The 22,074-nt window shown below is 36.8% G+C and overlaps 1 protein-coding gene across 4 annotated transcripts in view; it reads right to left on the reverse strand.

The window, feature by feature from the left end:
* The window catches only part of LOC140746980 (uncharacterized), a 195,847-nt gene that overhangs the window by 91,173 nt on the left and 82,600 nt on the right, over positions 1-22,074 (reverse strand). For 2 of the 4 annotated variants that reach the window (XM_073079184.1, XM_073079185.1), the window contains one exon: positions 8,909-9,009. The exons of the other annotated variants lie outside the window; for them this stretch is intronic. The gene's annotated coding sequence lies outside the window, so the exon portion shown is untranslated. The remainder of the gene's footprint in view (positions 1-8,908; positions 9,010-22,074) is intronic. 4 annotated transcript variants of the gene reach the window in all.

A 22,074-nucleotide genomic window follows, 5' to 3' on the forward strand; every position in this document is an offset into this window, starting at 1 on the left:
AACGTGAAAAACGCAAGCAATATCGTTATATCACTCCCTTATTGTTTAAATCCGTCAACAGTTTGGCTTGCAGCGCGTGTCGAAGAATGAAACATAAACAACCATACATACATACGCTCGACAAACATTACCTTCCGCAAGCGGGTAAAAAAAAGACAGCACGCAAATCTAAATCTAGTATAGCCTCATATTTGTAAACACATCACCATCATCAACCTATTACTGTCCCACTGCTGGGCACGGGTCTCCTCTCATAATGAGAAGGATTAGGCCATAGTCCACCGCGCTGGCCAAGTGCGTATTGGTAGACTTCACATACCTTTGAGATTTTTTTTGTGTATAAATCTCTCAGGTATGCAGGTTTCCTCACGATGTTTTCCTTCACCGTTTAAGCAAGTGATAATTAATTTCTAATACGCACATAATTTTTGAAAAATCAGAAGTACGTGCCTGGGGTTTGAACCTCAGACCCCTCGATCGACAAGCCGCGTTTCTTAACCACTAGGCTATCACTGTAAACACAAATGACGATATATTATTTTTATTAAATCTAAAAATATTTAAACCGCACGCAACTGTAAATGAAACGTAACAAAAACGTGAAACGCAAACAATATCCTAATGAAGCGGTGGTCGTGACCAGCAGACGTGGCGTCGCTCACCGAGAACGGTCAACAAAAACCACAAAGCCGTACATAACTATAGTGCAAACTATTTTTGCGTGGTTTAAACTTATGCTGGGTTCTCACTTGTGGTTTTTTGTTTATTTTTTCTATGAATAAATAAAAGTTTTTTTTTTACATTGTGACGTCACACTAGAAGTTCTACATCCTGGTTGCTATACGGTACTATATGAAGTCGGTTAAAAACTGCAACTACGATTTTAACTACATAATGATTATAAAACCAAAAACCACAACTCCTTAAAACACATACATTTAAGGCCTGGCCACACAGAGCGCGTATTCTAGCGCCGCGCTAGGGCGTTAGCGCTAGAAGTAAATCCTGACGCCGTTGAGTTGTATTGTACTGAGTTACTAGTAAGCGGTCACACAGAGCGTGTACCCGTACGCGCGTTCTCGTACGCGCGCGTGTAATTTTTCCCATACAATGACGCTTGTACGCAAATCTGTAAAATATACAACGTCCGGCGACAAGAACGCCGACCGCCTTGACAGGCGTACGCGTACGCGTTCTGTGTAACCGCTCAGTAGTCCCCGTACACACAACTCGGCGCTATAGTGTGGCGTCAGGATTTTGATCTAGCAATGACGCTAAGCGCGGCGCTAAAATACGCGTACTGTTTGGCCGGGCCTTTAGTCCATGGACCACCGCGCTGACCGTATGCTAATAAATGCGTTTCGGTTAACTAACAATGTTTTCCTATTTAATCAAGTGACAAAAAAAATCTAATAGGCTTACCTGAGATTTGAACGAACCTCCTGATTTAAGGTCAAGTTTTAGCCACTAAGCTATCACTGTTTCAATGTCACAAATATTACCAGTAATTCGTCACAAGTCAGGCCCCAGCATTACCGTCAGATATCTTCATTGAGCGTATTCAGTCGACAACTTCTGAAGTAGGTTAGTGGCTTTGTAACAGAATTCGTAGTGCTTCGGTAGAGGACGTCTTATTCTTTTATTTATTAGACAAGTTGAGAATCTCTTTTTGTTTTTTACATTCCGATAAATGCATTGTTTGGATGTCGATAGCGAAACTCTTTATTTGAAAGTTGATTGAAATTTTAAACATTTTTGATGTGAAACATCTATAGCAGCACGTAAAACCGATTTCTGGCATGGCGACGCATACGCTACACGCTATACGATGGTATATATATACAGTCTATATGCAGTAGTGTGTACGGTGTGGCGTCGCGTCGCCATGCGCAATCGAATTCAATAAATAGTCATTGTTATCTGGAAAAAATCGTAATATTTTATTTTATCATTATGACATATTCAGTTCCTATCACAATATGTTCTTTTCTGAATATTACTTTGACAAAATAATGTCGATGTTTCACATCTGCCAGGCGTCCCGAGACGGCTCACATTTTTTTTCTTTTAAGGTGTTATTTCGGTGTTTCGGTGGTAGAACCCTTTGTGGTTCGACTCCGGTGGCACCACCGCCACACCTATTTCTGCGTAATAACAGCAGTGTTAGGCGCTTCTGTGTTCCGGTTTGAAGGGTGTGGTAAGGGAGACAGACTTTTCCGAGGCGTTCCAGCTTAGTCCTCAGGGGTAGCGGCGCATTTGTGGCCGACCTCAGGTAGGAATACACCACCAGGTGGACTGCATGCTTGTCTGTTACTCCTATATTATAAAAAAAAATCGGGTTTTACTCGCGTGAATTAAAGATCATATTATGGTATGTTATGTGTGTTACCAGTCTAAAAAATTCAAGTTTCTACCCAGTTCAAGGGATAAAGAAATAATGTGAACGAGCGAGAATCAAATCCGGAACTCTTGGTTCAGATCGATACACGACGGTTAGTAACAATCAATCTTAAACAACTTTTGCCAGACTTTGAAATTCTTCAATTATTGCCTAGACTCAATTTGATAAATCTCTAACTTAGTTTAGCGAAAGAGTTAAGTTTACATCCATTATTAATAACCAATCTGTCCAAATTCAAAATCGGAATTTGACAATCTTTAGTAGCAGGCAGAAATTATCAAATTTCGATCTTTAGTAGACAAATCTATAGATAGATTGATTATTAATACGCAATAGTCATTTACTTCGCGGTTCAACTATAACATAGGTAATATACAGGGTTAATATATCAAAATGGTTACGAAAAATGGCCTCAGGATCTTATAATACAACCCATAAGATATTGCAGTAAAATAAATCAAGCTTACATTACGCATAATAACCCTTTCTCGCCTCGAATATTAAGCCTGTAACCCTGAAACGCGTTGTAATAATATTTTAGAGATCGCTATAACATATTTTATGTTCATTTATAACAGTTACGAATAGAATAATAATAAACGACTTTAATTAAAACTATGAACTAGTGAACTTATTGATGTTGAGTAAGTGTGAAAATTATAATTATAAAGTGTGAATATCTATAATTCACGCGAGTAAAACCCGAATAACACCTTAAATAAAAAAAATGTTTAAAATTTCAATTAACTTTCAAATAAAGAGGTTCGCTAAATAAATAACCATATTTTTTGGAAATGTGCTAGAATCTTCGCTGAATAAATAAGATCAGCAATAATAAGAACAGCATTGTTAAGCGCTGCTGTGTTGTGGTTTGAAGGGTATGGTAAGGAAGACATACTTGTTTGAAGCATTCCAGCCAGTGCTCAGCGGTAGCGGCGCATTTGTGGTCGACTCCGGTTAGGAATCTAATGTTATCTAAGGTTGATTCTGTAATCAACGTACGTCTGTACGTACAGATGCAATTTTAAGCACTCCGTAATAATTAAATTTGACAGTTTTGTCATTGAATTCGGTCAAATATTCTTCTCTTTCTCAAAAAGTTATATCACGAATGCATAGTAAATATTCGGCTTTAATTCGTTCATAGTCCAAAATCTTGGCCGTGAAGGGCACATTTAACGCACTTACCCTCTGCAATGACGTACTTGCTCCGTTTTCAACTACAAATTCAGCCGACGAATAGCACAATAATTCATCATAACTTTTATTATAATTGAAATAATAACTTTGTTTTTCACTCCACGAATAACCCTTAATGTGAAAAATGATAAATAGCAGAGAAATAAATCACGCACACATTACTCATTTAACCCTTTCTCGCCGCGGAGACACTAAGTCGAGTAATTCTGAAATACGACCGCTTCTGAATTCGCAGGGTTAGTAATTTCTTTAAAAGATTAGATTGTTTCTCATTGCTGTTGTTTGAGTTAGTAACTTTATTTAAATAGTTATTTATCAACCATTAAATTATACGAGGATTTATAAGTTCACGAAAAATAAATATATAACTATTAGAGAATATTATTATTTAATACAAATACGACTACATTCAAAAAATTAAAATATCAGCTTGTATTGTTTTTTTTTGTATTTATTGATAGTATATAGATATATTCTTCAAATGTGTATACTTTTTGGCAAAGTTTTCATGTAACCCTTTTTAGGGTTCCGTACCCAAAAGATAAAAACGGAACCCTAATTATGTTTATTGACCTCAACTGGTGCGGGGGCTCTTCCCATAACTGGGGAGTACTTGGAGTTCACGCTACTCCAATAAGAATTGGCAAAAACAATACTGTTCAGATCTTTCAATCTGAATATAAAATACAAATATATGTATATTTTATATACATTTCTAAGAATATGTTACCTCTTGAAAGTTAATGGCAGAACAATAAATCAAGGTATGTTACGTAGGTACTTAACCCTTATCTCGCTGCGACGTGAAGTCAAGTAACTGATATACGACCGGTCTCCGTGAACACGCTTTATTTTTTTGAAAATCACTTTTTTCTTACAATATATTATTCATTTAGACTTTGTTTTGACCTTGTCAATACGTATTGTAAATTATACACCTTTCGGTGATTAAATACTGTGAAGAACTGCGAGATAACATTTAGGAAAATTCGTAAATATAGTAAAAAGGTTGGTTGGTTGTACACACTACAGTCACTAAAGTCAAAAGCTTGTATATTATATATAATCATATTCATTGACACATTCATTAGTAATCACCCACAATAAGCCCGATGTTATTTATACGTTTTATAGTCTAGGTTTAAAGAGCCTGTTTTGTCGCTCGAGACATATGTTTTTATTGACTAACTTTAGGAATACAATAAAAAGTGCATAAATTTTAACTTTTTGAAAGCATAGGCAAATGGGATAAAAATATTACACCACATCCGCGTAAAGTAAAATATACCTTCTAGTGTGACGGCAGGCCCATTCTGGTGGATGACTGCCATGGATAAATAAGAAACGATGTTTATACAACAGTCGACGTGTTATAGTACGCACCAAACTGCTAGTCCGCTCTGAAGTTGTTGCAAGCAGGTGTAGTCATACAATTTGCTGTGGCGACGAGATTCATTTCTATATTCCGAGCGGACTAGCAGTTTTACGCAGACTATACTAGTCTAAACATTAATTACTTAACAAACAACTTTTAACGACCTTCCTTTTCAAATTTTCGATTGCTTATTAGATGTAGAAAATAAATTTGCTCGAATTTCCCTGAAGATTCTATTGACATTCTTAATTGGGTCAATATTTGACTCGGTGATTTGATTGAAATAGTCTCCAAGGAAATAAGAAAGCTATTGACAAACCAGGATACTGTATCAGCCAATTAGGTTTACCAAATTAGATTTTTCATTTATAATATTTTTTTTGTTTCTGATAGAGAAATCTGTATATGAAAAAACCGAGTTTGAATTTGTCCTTAAAAATTCCCTGATGATTATGGTCACCAAATCACGGTCACCTGGTTACCAAATCAAAAAAAAGACAAGACTCTACCTAAGGCGGAACACATCCAAATTTGCTCCTGATGATCACGTTGCAGTGTCTTTGGAAACTTTCCGAAATTCGTCACGAGTACGTCAGCATACTACGCTATCGAAGTTTATCAAACATCTTGTATGATATACCAACCTAAGACTATTGAAGCAAGAACGGCTGCTCCCCGTGCATGATCACCTAGCCTGTCGGGAAGTCTCCCTTTGCCAAAATGTGTACAATATGCAATGTATCTTAAGTAGATGAGCAGTTGATTTTACTATTGACTTAGATAGGAGTCTGAGAATTTTAATTCAGTCCTTAAGGATAGCACTCTAGCAATGTATTGTAATTAACCGTAAGTAGAACTTTCGTGTTTGAAAAATAATAAAAAAAAATAGTTTTTAGATCATTTACGAGTGAAACGATATTTCTCCGCACTTTTTCTTCGATTTCGTGTTTTTGCATCACTTACCTGCACATGTCGGCATTGTTCCGCGTAAATTACACCATGACAGCTATTAAATGGCTGACACATTGTCAGCCGTTTCAGCCATGTAATGACTTCCTTCAATTACAAGGCAGTGAGATATCTATACTTATCTATGGTCCTATAAGGGTAAGTTACCATGAGTACCGGTAACCACTTAACATTAAGTAGTGTTCTTATCATTCTAATCCAAATCAACATATAACAGCAAAATGTAACCATAAAATCAAAAGTTAATTTGTAAAATTAACTGCCTGACTACAAACCGTTGTTGAGTAGGTACTTGATACCAACCCCTTGAAACGTTGTGGAAACACTCCGCGGCTTCTCTTTATAAATGAGTTTGTATGTTAAAATTACTTATTTTATAATTAACTCATTACTGTTCGGTTGGATGTGGGTTTTTATAAAAGCAATTTAGGGTTCTGAGGTTAGGCATTTGGGTAGACAGTTAAGCAACACTTATCCAATGTTTTGACTATTAAGGATAGAATTTTAATAGTGCCTACTAGAAATAGTCAAATTTCGATCTCTTGTAGACTAAAAGGATCGACTGATTATTAATACCAGGCAATTGAAGACGAAAAATAATGTACTATGCAAGAACCAAACTTAAAAAAATCTGACTCAGTAAATTAATTTATATCATGAACGTAAATAATAATTTTAATTTTAACGACAACATAATGGCTTTTAATTTTGTCTTACTAATTGAAATATTAATCATGCAACCCCATTGGAAACTAATTGAACGAATCCTTGATAGAAAATCTGACCCCAAAATAAAAAGTAAGGAAAGATTCCATCAGCTTTGTTCCAACCAAAACACTAGGAAAGAATTGTCTCTCTATTGAAACATGGACCATGCGGACGCCATAATGAATTATTTACCAACCCCTGAAATAAAACAATAGACCCCTAAAATGAAAGGTAAGAAAAGAAACATTCCACCATCGTTAAAGCCAGAACACTACTAAAGAAACAATTTTCACCAAGGCCCTCTCATGTAATTAAGAAAACAGAAACCAATGGCATTTTATGAAACTCCTAGAAAAGGAATTTTCTTTCCTTGAGGTAACCTTATTGCGTTTTGGAATTTTATTGTTGTTGCCGTAATGAAACGTCCATGTTATTTCGGGTTGGTTTTCAATTTCAGGTAGGAACTTAATATTTTGTGTAATTAATTATTAGTATTTATGTCATACCTTGCAAATGTGAAGACGGGACCTCAGCAGTCCAAGCACAAAGAAAAAAGTACATTATTATATATTTTCTTTATTTTGTTTGACTGGGGAAGTTTCACCGTCACACCTACTTTGAAGTTGGTAAAACCCTTTTGTGGTTCGACTTCGGTGGTACCACCAACACACATATTTCTGTCTAATAACAGATAAAGCAGATGTCTCCCTTTAATTTGCGCGGCATTCCAGCTTAGTCCTCAGGGATAGCGGCTCATCTATGGCCGACCTCAGATAGAAATATCTAATCTTATCTGGGGTTTATTGCAGATGTCCATGGGCGGCACACACTTACCACTTACCATGTCTGCTACTCCTATATTATAAAAAAAACCTACTTTTCTTTCTAGGGTGAAGTTACTTCCATACATAATTTACGTTTCGGTGGAAGGGTATGGATGCCGGTTGCTCAAGATTGACAACACATCTGTGATGGGACTAAGGTTCCCCTGTTCTATATGGAGTTGCTCACATATGCCCATGGACTGTATCCATTTACCATCAGGAGGACTGCTTGCTCCTTTGCTACGTCAATCTTCAAAAATAATGTTCCCGTGCACGTAAAGCAAAAGATATTAAACATTGACCATCTGTTATATCAATAGCGTATTGAGGAAAATCCTTTGAATAAAGTTATTGTTATAGAGGACCCTTAGAGAAATGGACCATGTGATACTGTCGTTACGACACACGACATGTCCGTGACGACGGTCAAATATCACCTGTCAAATTATGTAAATTGCCCTGTCATAGTTATAGTTTAGGAGCCGGCTGCGTCCTGTCTGTCCAGTCTGCTTTTTGATGATATTTTTTTGATGAAAAGTTATTGGTACAATATTTATATTATGCCAGATTGCTTAGCTAAATATGCAAAAATGTTTAACAATTATTCAATTAAGTATAGTGATTTTTGTTTGAAGTTAAGTTTATTTTAATGAAAGAAATTATAAATATAGAATATTCTTTATATCACGGCGTGCGTAAATTGACGTTTTACGCACGCTTCGCGTGCGCAAAACCCCCATTTCCGACCCCGTAATATAAAATTTTATACAACACGCGGACGAAAAATGTTTTTCTGACTCGTGTGATTGCAGTCCTCGCCTGCGGCTCGGCCTGCAAACTCACACTTGTCAGAAAAAAATTTTTCGTCCTCGTATCGTAATGTACTATTATTGCACACTTCAATAGAACTGAACATTTATACACAATTATAAGATATATGAATAGAAATAGAAAGAAATAATGAATGAATATATATAAAAAAAAAAACCAAAATTGCGAAAATTTAAAATATCGATAATTCGAAAGTATAATAAAAATGACCCAATATTTTGGTTAGGATAAGTAAGTTTGTGACATTTTTCATAAAATGTATCTCAATTAAAAGCAAACGGGAATAGACATTTTGCGATCGTATCTCGTACTATTATATACACAACATACATTATACATTTCACAAGAAGGATATCGATGTCATAAACAAATATTGTTGTGAAAAGGACTTGACTCAGACACATCCTTTAACACAAAACTATTTCAATACGTTAACAATTATGTAACATATATAAATAACAAGTAATATATTTTTCACATATTAATAAAGGTGACTGTGATTTGATTGCGAAAGATTAAGCACTTATTGCTTATAATTGAAGTGATTACATAATTTAAATTTATTCCTTAATTATCGAACAAAAGCTTCATATCCGTTACCTCGAATGTTTACAGCCCAGCGTATAATTGACAATTCGGTGCCAATTCTCACGAATCGTGATCATATACGAGTGCCACTTTGCGCCAAAATGTCGCAGTACCTGTAAACAACGAAATAAAACGTGACTTGATTTTATGACATAAGCATTTCTCAATTACACAGGAAAGCTAGATTTTGACGTAAAACTTAATCTGGTCCTTTAAAGGATAAGGGCCCGCATTTTAATGAAGGACCTGCATTTATATCTTTAATTGCTTCGTGGTAAGAAGACAAGCCTCTCACATTGGGGTTCCGGCCACACCTTAATTTTATTATCAGAATCTTAAACGGTTAAGAAAAACATCCTGAGGTAGTATCTAAAGTTTGAATTTGGTAGAGCCCTTTGTGGTTTACCACCTGGCCATACCTATTTCTGCCTATTAATAGCAGTGTAAGGCGCTACTGTGTTTTGGTTTGAAGGATGTGGTAAGGCAGGGAGGTTTTCCAATTTAGTTCTTAATGGTAGCGGCGCATCTGTGACCGACCTCAGGAATATCTAATCCTATCGTGGGTTGATTACAGATGACCATGGGCGACAGTGACCTCTTACCATCAGGTGGACTGCATGCTTGTCTGCGACACATATATTATAAAAAAAATCTACTCTATGTACTATATAGTGTATATAGAGTTATCTAAAAACCCGCAAAAAGACTTATGTTCAGCATGGAAGAATGATGGTTTCATAAAAAAACATCCCCATTTGCTGGACATTCTGTAGATTCAGTAATAGGTATTAAGTAATTTCAATAATTAACCAAACTTTTGAGGCAACAATTTAAAAATTGTTCTTATGTTCTACTTGTGATGAAATGTGAAATCAGAAAATGGTATTTTGAAACTTTAGCCAGACAGTCCAAGTATTTATTTGTATAGACAAAATTACGAAAGTAATTCAAACTTGCAATTATCAACAATAAAGTTAATAGGTTTTTAACATTTTTACTACGATTTTCCTCTAATAAAGTGCAAAAACTAAAGTTTAAAATAAAACGAATTCGCCGTGACCCGTAAAAGTCTTGTTTAAATTAAGACTACAGATTTAAGTTAATAAAAGATTGAATTTCACTAAACTTCAATTAGTTTTTTAATCAACGTAAATTGAAGTCTAAAATACTGAGTAAATAAATGGCGATTATTTTAATCTAGTCTAAAAGTGGAACAAAATTACTGCGCAATGTAGTCCTCAGATGTAACGATGCAATTGTTAGCTTCAGATTATATTTGATCTATCTTGAGTTTGGTTACAGACGTCCATTGGTAGTGGTGGTTTTAAATAATAAACTCTTCGTGCTTCGACTCCGGAGTAACACACACCTGTTAAATAACGGCTTAATACAGCAGCGCTAGTGTGTTCTGGTTAGAGATAATACTTACCCGAAGCGATCCAATTTAGGGCTTGGAGTAGCAATGCAACTGTGGCCGACCTCAGGTAGGTCTAATCTTATGTAGGGTTGATGGCTGTTGTCTAACCAGAACACAGCGGCGCCGAACACTACTTTTATTAGGCAGAAATAGGTGTTGCGGTCGTGCCGCCGGAGTCGAACCACAAGGGGTTCTACCACCTTTGATGAACTGCAGAACACATTTGCTACTACGCTTCTGTTCCTGGGTCTGGGTGTTTGTGCATTTGTCTATGTGTGTGTCCATGGCACCCACAACACAGGGAATCCTAGTGTGGGGCTGTGAGTGTAGAAAGCGTTTATTGTTTATTGTTTACGCTTGTAAAAACACTATATAATAAAGCAACGTGCCCTACCCATAAAGAAAACCATAACCTAACCCATTGCGCACACCTACTTACGAATTCCAAGCATAGCGCCATAACTCGAACGAGACAAGCGCTTACGTCGCCCGACGTCGAACCCGGAACCTCTTGCGACATATTACGTCAGTAGTGCCACTGCATTTACTTTGTGAAGTACTGAGTGATAGTTGTGAGATTGGAGTGGTCAAGGTACATATTGGCAGAGAACATGAGACATTCCGATTTAGTGATCAAAATTATATTGCAACGATCTTTTAGAACGGAACATGGGGCATTCGGACTTCGTGATCAATATCTACAAAATAGTACCAATTTCTTGTAGCTTTATTTAAAGTCCTGGGGTGACAAAATTTACGTTCCAACTTAATTTTCAGTAAAAGTAATCCATTTTTGACTAATTCAACTCACTCTCACGTAAATTTTGGTTTCTTAACGTGTAGCTTGTTGTAGGTGGAAAGTAGAATACAATAGTATATGAAGCATTCAAACTTAGTCATCAATAGTAGCACTACAATAAGATTTTTCCCCAACGCTACACAGGAGTCATGAAAGGTGTATAAAGTAGCACGCAAGACGTTCCTCATTAGTCTTTATTAAAAGCAATCCTTAACTAACTCATGCAAAAAAGTGTTCTTTGTTGTTAAAAGAAAAACATATAATTACATAATTATGTTTGCCTATATAAAACCGTCTAACATATGAACGTTAGAAGATTACATATGTACATTGACAACAATATGGCTAATTTCTGAATTTCTAAGGCCTCCGATTTGTCCTAAAATCCGAGGCCTTGAATAACGACCGAGCGTGGGAAGCAGACATATCACTACCATATTTAAAATCCACACGTGAAAGTACCTATATACTTCGTTCAATACTCACTGACCTCGGCACATAATACTACTTAACTACTTACTACATAAACAAGTTTTATACATATTCGTATATCGGGCCAATTCGATAATTTAATTTGTCTTGACAATAATGAGTTGCGAAATTTATATGTGTACGATATTTACATATTATTATAAAGCTTTATCTATGTATTGTAAGAGCAGTGATAGCCTAGTGGTTAAGAAACCTCGATCGAGGGGTCCGAGGTTCAAATCTCTGGCACGCACCTCTGATTTTTCAAAGTTATGTGCGTATTAGAAAATAATTATCACTTGCTAAACGGTGAAAGAAAACGTCGTGAGGAAACCTACATACCTGAGAGATTTATAAAAAAAATCTCAAAGGTATGTGAAGTCTACCAATACGCACTTGGCCAGCTTGGTGGACTATGGCGTAATATAATGAGAAGGTCATTATGAGAGGAGACCCGTGCCCCGTGCAGTGGGACAACAATGGGTTGTTGATGATGATGATGAATAATGCTTTATCGTGTGTGTCTTTCTGTTTGCTTTGTGTGTATTACTTCACCATTTGCGTGAGTGACAGTCTAGTAGTTAAGAAACTGGGCTTCTCATTCGGGGGTCCGAACATCATATCCCAGATATATATTAGAAATTAAATTACAATAGCTTAATTACATCGTGAGGAGAAATCTGCCTTATTGAGAGGTCTTTAAAAAAGTTCTTAACGGTAAAAGTCTAATTCTTCTCATTCTAAGAGGAGACCCAGGCAGTGGGACAGGGATAAGTTGGCGATGATGATGATGATAATGATGATGACAAACGCACTGGCACAGCACTGGTGAAGACAATTTAACTCATAGAAGAGTAATTTAACTATTAAAATGGTACTTACTTTGAAAAATACTAAAGTAGAAAATTACTTGTCTTCTTTGCGAATTTATCCTTATTAAAGTTTAGTGTTTAAAACTTGTTAAGTAATGACAAAATTACGACATGATACGAGTATATTATGTTCAAAACCATTTGGCGCAGATACCAGACGTATTTTTCCACTTTATGTCAAAATACACTGATGGTATAATATGAACGAAGCGTCGGATTTTGTATCGAACTTTTAAAGTATTACTATTTATTATAGACTGACACCGTCACACGGGAATCCATCTCGCGTACTCGGTTTTTCTACTTTTACGAGATGAAAATAGCATATGTCACCCCTATTTGTCCTATTTGTGAAGTCCTATTAAAATAGATTCACTATTTCCATTTGAAAAATATAAGTTTTATATAGCATGGTACAAGAAACGCAAAATAAATAGTACAAGCTTAGAAAATGGCTTTAATTATAGACTCTATGCCATTTTTTAAACCCTTGAACCCCTTGTGGTTCGACTCCGGCGGCACCACCGCCACACCTATTTCTGCCTCAAAACAGCAGGGTTAAGCACTGCTGTGTTTCGGTTTGAAGGGTGTGGTAAGGGAGACATACTTTTCCGAGGCGTACCACCTTAGTCCTCAGGGGTGGCAGCGCATCTGTGGCTGACTTCAGGTAGAAATATCCAATCCTATCTGGGGTTAATTACAGATGTCCATGGGCGGCAGTAGCCACTTACCATCAGGTGGACTGCATGCTCGTCTGCTACTAGGGGGGTTTTAGTGTGGTAATAATCCCACATAACTCTGCGTCGCTCCCAAGGCACCGGGTACCTTGCGAAGGTTTCCCCGTCGAAAACAAAAAAAAAGAGTTGATCACAGATGTCCATGGGCGTAGCCACTTAACCTAAGGTGGACTGTCTATTCGTTTGGTCTTTCAATATTACATACAAAAAAGGTCTCTATCCATACAAGAACATTTTTATTAAACTTTCAAGAGTTCGCTTTTCAACCTGAGAGTCCTGAACGGATCAAATCCATTACAGCTTTTAGAGCCTTAAATAATAAATTTTGAAGTAACACTTTGCTTCAATAATCGTCGAGGACTGGTCGCACTGCCGACGCATAACTTGAAGCGAGTACATAATATATAGCGAAAGCTTGATTTTATAAAACACATCGTTTGTGCAATTTGTCAAGCAATTATTGTCGCACTTCATTGTTATTGGACTTCATTGTCAAAGTCATTGGACACGGGTCTCATCTCAGTGAAGGATTAGGCCACATTCCACCGCGCTAGCGAAATGCAAGATGGTAGACTTCACACACCTTTGAGAACCTTTTCCTTGTAAGAACTTCCTTCCGATGGCCTCCTCACGGTATTTTCGATCGCCATTTAAGGAAGTGATAAGTCATTTTCAAAATAAACATATTTCCAAACATAAAATAAAGTTTTATCACATTAAAGTTTATCACATTTCTTGGACGTTGCGATGTAAACAAATAATTTTTCATAACAAAAACAGATTAAACACTGACAAACAGCATCGCTTATCGCTTACTCTTTCACAGTGAGATCCATACTCGTCGTGTGAAAGCCTCATGAAATTTCTATCCTATTATGTTCTAGTTCAGTATCATATTTACCCTATTGTTCCAGTCTGGGCTACGAAGGGCACAAAATAGGTATAATATTCTTGAAACTTTGCTAAATAATCACCAAACTCCAGTATTGCTTTAAATGACAAATCGAGCGGATAATTCCAATTTCGTTAATTTTGTTAGCAGTAAATTTTATCCAGACAAACCTCTAAATGATTAATTTAGATATCTGTTCTAGGTCTGGGTGTTTGTATATTTGTGTATGTGTATTTGTGTATGTGTGTGTTTGTATATTTGTGTATTGTGTATTTGTGTGTCCATGGCACATATGACTAAAGGAAACCTAGTGTGGGGCTATGATGTTTGAAGGTGGTAGAACCCTTTGTGGTTCGACTCCAGCGGGACCACCGCCACACCTATTTCTACCTAATAACAACAGTGTTAGGCGCTGCTGTGTTCTGGTTTGAAGGGTGTGGTAAGGAAGACAGACTTTTCCGAGGCGTTCCAGCTTAGTCCTTAGGTAGCGGCGCATCTGTGGCCGACCTTAGGTAGGAATATCCATGGGCGTCTGCAATTGCATGCTCGTCTGCTACTCCTATATTATAAAAAAAATGATTTTAGAAAGTCTTTTTAATGCGGTTTTTACCCGACTGCGGAGGGAAATATTTTCTGAGCATTCGCTCGGAAAATATTTCCAATTTAGTACACATCATAGCTAATTAGACTATTAGGCATATTACTTTAGTAAGTAATAATCACTTTTATCTTACATGCCGTAATCAGCCTATCTACGATTAAAAAAATGCCAACATAAGCTGCGAAGGTAATTACCGAATTATTTCAATCTAACACCAAATGGTACTGTAACAGCTGATGACTACTCGTTAAATACGCAAGGCAATTACGCGTTAGGTTCAATTTAAACTGAGATTTGTGAATTTCTATAATTTGTGAAGATTAAGCTTTTTGAATGTCGAACTAGCAAACGAGTAGTCCACCTGATGGTAAATAGCTACTCCAGATAAGATTAGAGTCCTACCTGAAGTCGGCCACAGATGATTTGCTACCTAAGGACTAAGTTGGAACGTCTCGGAAAAGTATATTTCCCTTACCACGCCCTCCAGAACACAACAGCACTTAACTGCTGTTATGAGACAAAAATAGATGTGACGGGTGTGCCGCTACACTCGAACCACAGACAAAGAAAGAAAGAAAGAAAAAATCTAATACGCACATACATAAATAATTCAGAAAATATTTTATTCGAACTTCGAGCATATACAAGGCCATAGAACCTCAAAGATACCTGTTACTATCGCGGAATTGAGATATTTTAATATGTAACAGGTACTCGCGATACGCGGTTTACATCAAAACCGCGTACCGTGAGTAGGTACCCGTTACATGTTAAAATACGCGGTATTAATTTAAACCAAATATCGCGAGTACCTGTTACATTATAAATATCTTAAAATACTTTCAAATAACCCTAAAAGTACCTTCTTTCTTGACGAGGGGAAACCTTCAAAAGGTACCCGACGAGGCAGCGACGCCGGGTTATATGGGATTTTTGCGCTCTAAAACCCCTCCGGTGGTAGTCGTCAGCGCTTTTAGGAGAACTCCTGGATCTTCGACGGAACACAACCGGAGTCCTCCAAGCGCGATGCCCCGATCGGGCTCTGCCCTGGGGGAGCACTTTTGGCTCCTCCCACACCATCTGGTATTTACGACGGTATGCGACCACACATACCATCGTCCTCCCCGGGGTGCTTGCTGGACGGTTCGAACTCCCACTCTTGCCGCCCGCAACCCCGGAAGCCCCCTTTTAGTCGTCTTTTACGACAGGCAGGGGTTACCGTTGCCCCATTCTAGTCCCGAAACTACAGGGAGAACCCTAAAACTACCTACTGTGATGATCATTTTAAGATAGGACCTGTAAAAACTAGAATATTAAGACATAACCCTTCCTTAGCAGTCGCATAAAAAGACTAAGAAACACAAAGTCTCATTATCGCGAACTAAAAGCGTAGATGTAAAGCTGTTTAGTTAGAGCGTTACAGAGAAAAGACACGAAGAACACTAAGAAAAGTTCTGTCTTTAATAATGAAGCTACAACTGCTTTCTGTAAGAAAGATAACTGAGAAGTGACTCTGTTTTATTCCTGAGGCTTAGAAAATTAAAAGTAAACAGAGCGTGCATTATATAAAGATTATATTAACATCTTTATTTCTGTTTTTCGAACGTAATGTATTTTTATAATTTCCTGTCACTTCTGTACCCTTACCATGAGTTTTTACGTTTCGACAAATATGACTGTTTTTTTTTTGTTTACGTATTTGCCCATACAAATTCTAAGCGCCCCTAGCGGATTGTGTCAGAAGTAGGAAATCGTATCGTACTGCACTGGGTATCATAGTTTCTCCAATGAATTTTTAAAAGTAATGACTTTATCTTTTAATAATATAAAAATAAAAGAAAAAATATCAATAATAGAACAACAAATAGTGTAGTGTCATGGTCGCAAATATCGGTCTCACTGGTTAATAAACCATGGTGTACACTAAAAGCGAAACGATTGAGAAATTAATAATATTATTGACTCGCAAAATTGTAGCGTAATTTAAAAACTCAAATACACCTTATACTTTATCTATTCGCCTTTAAAAATAATTTATGATCAAATAAAATTTTACTAAATACTTAACTTAACAAAGAAACAGTTAATATTAGATAAAATACTTATTTACTAACTGAGATGACCACGTGTGTTCACCAAAGCTTAAACATGAATCCAATATGTAGGTATATAATAATATACCTATGCATAATCCTCTTTCACTCAGAAAGTAAACTAAATGGAGGATAAAAGCTCGTATTACTTAAAAATCATCATAACTGACAGCTATTTCCATGCTATAGCTTAGCATATCATATCTAATAGTGGGCAGCGGCCGTATCATTGAAAGTAAAAGTCATGCGTGCAACATGCAAGCGACAGCCGAATGGGTCATCATGTATCGTACTAGTTAGTGTACCTACATGACATGTATTGTCCGATCCGATATTGTACCGGACAACGGTAATAAGCACGGTCCACGCCACGTCTATGCTTGGCGTTTGCAAATTTTATACCTCTACATGAAAAAAAATTTTTTAACAAAAAATACAACCGACTTCTATGTCACTACAAAGTAAAAAATAATTCAAATAAATGTTGGTTTAGTACATATTCCTGAAGTCGGCGCTCAATATATTTCGTTGGATAACGATGTAAACAGCGTATCTTATATGAGCGCCGACTGATTGATGATTTTGAAATCATGGTACATACATTTGCAAACCCAAACAAATATAGTCAAACCCTCTATCCACATGTTTAAATTTGTGATGGTTTATGATGATTATAGACGGCGGAAACTTTAAAATTGCAAATCCAGCAACAACATTGATGCGGTGGTATATATAGAAATCGGTAAAGTAGACAAATAATAAACTTAGTGTTCCAAAGCAAGGCATTTATTTATCAAACTCAAACGAGAGTTCAAAGAGAGATTACAGATGTAAATGGGTGACACTAGCCATTTACTATATGATAGACAATATGCTCCTTTACTACCGGAATAATATATTAAGAACATCTGATACTACATAGATCCGATAAAATTCCCAAAATATCGTAAGCTGAAGCCAATACCACAGTATTGGGTCGACATTACGTAACATAAATACCGGATCGGATGAATATCGGATAGGATAATGCAAAAACGTGTTTATTTATTTAGCGTCAGTTTTTAACGCGGAATCTCAGCAAAATCATTGTGACAACGATTACGGAACGGTGAAGCTCATTTATGATATACAAATATTACCATGTCTAGATAAGCCTCATTTGAGGAAATACTCATAGTACGGAAATTTTAAGCAACCGGGTATTGGTTTTTAATATTTAGTTGATGTTGATGGAGGAGTGATAGCCTAGCGGTTAAGAAACTCGGCCTCTCAATCAAGGGGTTCGAGGTTCAAGTCCCAGGCACGCACCTCTAATTGTTCAAAGTTATGTGCTTATTAGAAATTAATTAACACTTGCTTAAACGGTGAAGGAAAATATTGTGTGCAAACCTACATACCTGAGAAATCTCAAAAAAAGTTTTCAAAGGTATGTGAAGTTTACCAATACCACAGTATAAGGATATATAGATAGTATGGATACTTGTACCGTGCCAATACGCACTTGGCCAGCGCGGTGGACTATCCTAATCCTTCTAATTCTGTGAGGAGACCTGTGCCCAGTGGGACATTAATGGTTTAATCATGAATATTTACTAGTATAATTATAATTATGCTGTAACACTGCAACTGTACTCAACATTTATTGAATCTATTATTAACATCGAAATAAATAAATTTTAATTTTCAAACTGTTCTAAGAACAAAGTACTGATAATGAGAAAAACCGATAAAATTTCTTCCTCGTTTTGTGGTGAAGAACTCGGTGGTGGATTTTAATTAACTTCGCCAACTTCTTCAAAGGCAGAGCACCGCGAGTAAGTTGCCCATTCAATGAATAATTAGTTTAACTCGATTTCTTGTAGCATACATTTTAAAGTTTTATTTTTAGTTGTTCAACTGGGTTGTTAGTATAAAGTAAATAAAATGCTTTTATTAAAAACAATGTATTTTTTTCTTAAATTCTGAAGTACAACATTTTTTTTTTCTGTTAATGTAATATTTTATATTTATCCGAATAAATACATCATACATATCACAGACGCCTACGTGCATGCATACACAACAATAGACAAATAAATTTCTTTTATCTCTCTCTCTCTCTCTCTCTCTCTCTCTCTCTCTCTAAAATCTCTCATATTTTTTGTGACTTATACACATATACATGCACGCACGCATGCAGTTATTCATGTACATATTCACACACACACTTTCACAACAGTGGACATCAAAACTGCTGTGTGTTGGACAAATTTACACGAAACGTTTCAGCGTGTTTTTCCCCCTATAATTACTACAACTTTCCTGTGTACCTTAACAGACACCAATTTATTTATTCGGGTACATTCTGTCTGTTTAGTTACTTGTATAGAGTCTAATTAAGTTAACTAACAACAACGAAGTACCATTTGTAAGCGAGTAGTTTGTTCTTTTGTACAGCTGTTTTATTTTATTACAATGCAGTTTGTAGTTACATTTCTACCTAATAACAGCAGTGTTAGGCGCAGCTGTGTTCCGGTTTGAAGGGTGTGGTAAGAGAGATAGACTTTTCCGAGGCGTTCCAGCTTAGTCCTCAGGGGTAGCGGCGCATCTGTGGCCGACCTCAGGTAGGAATATCTAATCCTATCTGGGGTTGATTACAGATGTCCATGGGCGGCAGTAGTCACTTACCATCAGGTGGACTGCATGCTCGTCTGCTACTCTCATATTATAAAAAAAAAAAAAAAAAAAAAAAGTTGTTTGTTTTGTAATTAAGTCAAAATGGAATTAAATGAGACGATTAAGCTTTACAATACGTATATTGCAATTTATAAAAAATATATAAATACAATTCGGGCAATATTATAAATTACTAGCTGACCCGACAAACGTTGTGTTGCCATATGAATAAAAAATATTAAAGGTGAACAACTCTTATCCTTATTTTTTTTAACTCAGGTATTTTATAAACAGTAAGCTCCCAAAATTATTTCATTTGGATCATTAACAACATTAACAAATAGAATGGTAATTTGAAGTTTATTACTCTATTTTGACTTCCCTTTTACATTCTTTTTATTTACGTTTTACTTATCTTTTACACTCCAATTTCTCAATTCATCCACAAACAAGGCTTACTCGAGTATTCAGTGCGCGTTTCCGTTCGCTAAGTGAGTTACGTACCCAATGGGATTGGGGTTGATTCTGAATGTAATAAATTTCCTGTTTTATTGTTTACAATCTTATTTTAGTAAGAGTCGAGACGTTTTTGATACTCTTAGATCCATCTAAACTTGTGACTACACTTTTTGATTTGGGCAAATCAGTATTAAGGCTAAGACATTCAAATAATCTTATTAATTCATTATATAACATACCTAAATCTGGCCATGTGTTATTATTACGAAACTATTAGGGAAGTTTTAATTTTAGCTCAAATAAAGCAATCTGTCAAAAGAACATAATATGATAGAGATGGAGTATGGTAGCGTTTTCTCCGGGCTGAATATTTTGGTCTAGCTCTTACATTTTTATTACGCTCTTTCTTTCAATAAGAGTATGATGGATCAGTGTTACGTGGGTATTGCTAATGGACTTAGCCGATCTTATATGTAGGTACCTAGATGTTACCAACGGCTGAATATGTCATATTCAAAAATAAAAACGGGGAAAAAATTACAAAAATACATATAATTTAATATAATATAGAGGCAAACAAGCATGCCGTCTATCTGATGAGAGGTGGCTATTTCCGCCCATGGATATCTGTAAACAAATCAACATAAGAGTCTTGTCTGAGGTTCGCCATAGAAGCGTTACTACTGGTGGCTTAGTTGCAACGCCTCCGGCGGTACCACACGGCGGTGCCACACCTATTTCTGTCTATTAACCGTAGTGTCAAGCGCTGCTGGTTTGAATTGGTTTGAAGTGTGTGGTTAGGAGATATACTTTTTCGATGCGTTCCAGCTTAGTCCTCAAGGGGAGCGGCGCATCTGTGGTTATCATTATCTAATCCTATCTGGGCTTGATTACATATGTTCATGGGCGGCAGTAGCTTATACTTACCATTAGTGGACAGCGTGCTCGTCTGCTGCTCCTATATTATACATATAAAGAATACATACATAAGCTCAAAAACAATATATTATATACCGAAAAGCAATATACATTTGGGTAAAAAAAGCGCGGGGCTGGCATATAAACTGGAATAGAATAAAAGATCGATCTTTTTCGTGTAATGAAGTGGAAGGCGCTGTCAGGTAGTCATATGAGGGATCGCGTAGATACTATAGATAGAATTATGTTGTCGGATACAATAGCGTATTTCTGTACTATTTCCCCAAATGAGGCTGAGATGATTTCACTTAATTACAGTTTTAATAAATGTTCCTTGTTGTTTTAATAAATGAGCTGGAGGGCACATCAAAGAATGAAACATACATACATACGCTCTAAAAACATTACCCTCGGCAATATAGTGAAAAATACCAACAATAGATCAAAATTTATTAGCTTCTCTGCTTTGGTTGAGCTGTTTAATAGATAAGTATGAAACACAGATAACACATATGTTTAAAAGAATACACAAACTTTAAATAGCCATAATAATGCATAGTCTTAACCTTGTAAGTTCAACCCCTGGAAGACACAAGCCTGAGCGTTTACCGCTAAAAAACCCCATTCATCATAGCGCCTAAGTTCCAAAGTACCCCGCTCACCATTGGTAAAAGTGTAGGGATCCTGGGAATTGACATCTCGTGCAACGTGCAGTATCGGAGTCATTTGGAAGTTAAAGCCAAGTTGGCTTCAAAGAAACTGGGCGTCCTGAACAGAGCCAAGCAGTACTTCACTGGGGGGCAACTCCTTCTGCGTTATAAAGCGCAAGTGAGGCCCCACATGGAGTACTGCTCGCATCTCTGGGCAGGGGCACCACAATACCAACTTAAGCCACTTGACTCCGTACAGAAACGCGCGGTGCGAATCGTCGATGACCCAGCGATCTCTGATCGGTTAGAACCCTTAAGCCTTCGGAGGGACATAGGTTCCCTCTGCGTGTTCTACCGAGTTTACAATGGTGAGTGTTCTGAGGAACTGTTTGATCTGGTGCCTACGTCGCCTTTCCTTCATCGCACCACTCGCCGAAGGATGAAGTTCCATCCTCATCAACTGGGCCCGTGGCGGTCCTCCACGGTTCGGTTTCATCGATCATTTTTGCCGGGTACGTGCAAAATGTGGAATTAACTTCCTCCTGAGGTATTCCCTCAGGACTATGACATGGGGCTCTTCAAGAGGGGTGTAAAAAGAGTTCTCCTTCAAAGCC

This window comes from Epargyreus clarus, unplaced genomic scaffold, assembly GCF_041222505.1.
Source record: "Epargyreus clarus isolate Ecla_fem2 unplaced genomic scaffold, WU_Ecla_fem_2.2 ptg000014l, whole genome shotgun sequence".
NCBI lineage: Eukaryota > Metazoa > Arthropoda > Insecta > Lepidoptera > Hesperiidae > Epargyreus > Epargyreus clarus.